Source organism: Nanorana parkeri, unplaced genomic scaffold (genome assembly GCF_000935625.1).
Source record: "Nanorana parkeri isolate BGI_ZX_2015 unplaced genomic scaffold, ASM93562v1 scaffold2595, whole genome shotgun sequence".
Lineage (NCBI taxonomy): Eukaryota > Metazoa > Chordata > Amphibia > Anura > Dicroglossidae > Nanorana > Nanorana parkeri.
The window spans coordinates 5,809-6,198 of record NW_017308863.1 but is presented as its reverse complement, the minus strand read 5'-3'; positions in this window follow the sequence as shown (position 1 = coordinate 6,198).

The window sequence follows — 390 nt, the reverse complement described above, 5'->3', positions numbered from 1 at the left end:
GGGGGGGGGGGTTGGTTAGGGGAATTACCTTGAATTTCTGAACTATTGTATAATATATTGGTAGCACAACATATTACAGATTCATTATACACATGATGTGAAAGGATATTCCAGCACTGCTACTGAGCATTATCTTTCTGTTTGCACAGAAAAAGGCACTGATTTGCTTCCAGATCTATACATAAATATCTTAACAGGTATCCGATTTTTACAGCAGTGGGGAGCACTAGGGGCTACCAGGTCTCTGACCTAATTCCAGAATACAGAAACATAAATACAGTTCATAAATACAGTTACTGGAAAAAAAATCTTGGTATAAGGAAAATGTTGCATTAACAGAAAACAGTTCCAGTATGCAGCAATTACGGTTATGATTAATAACCATTTACC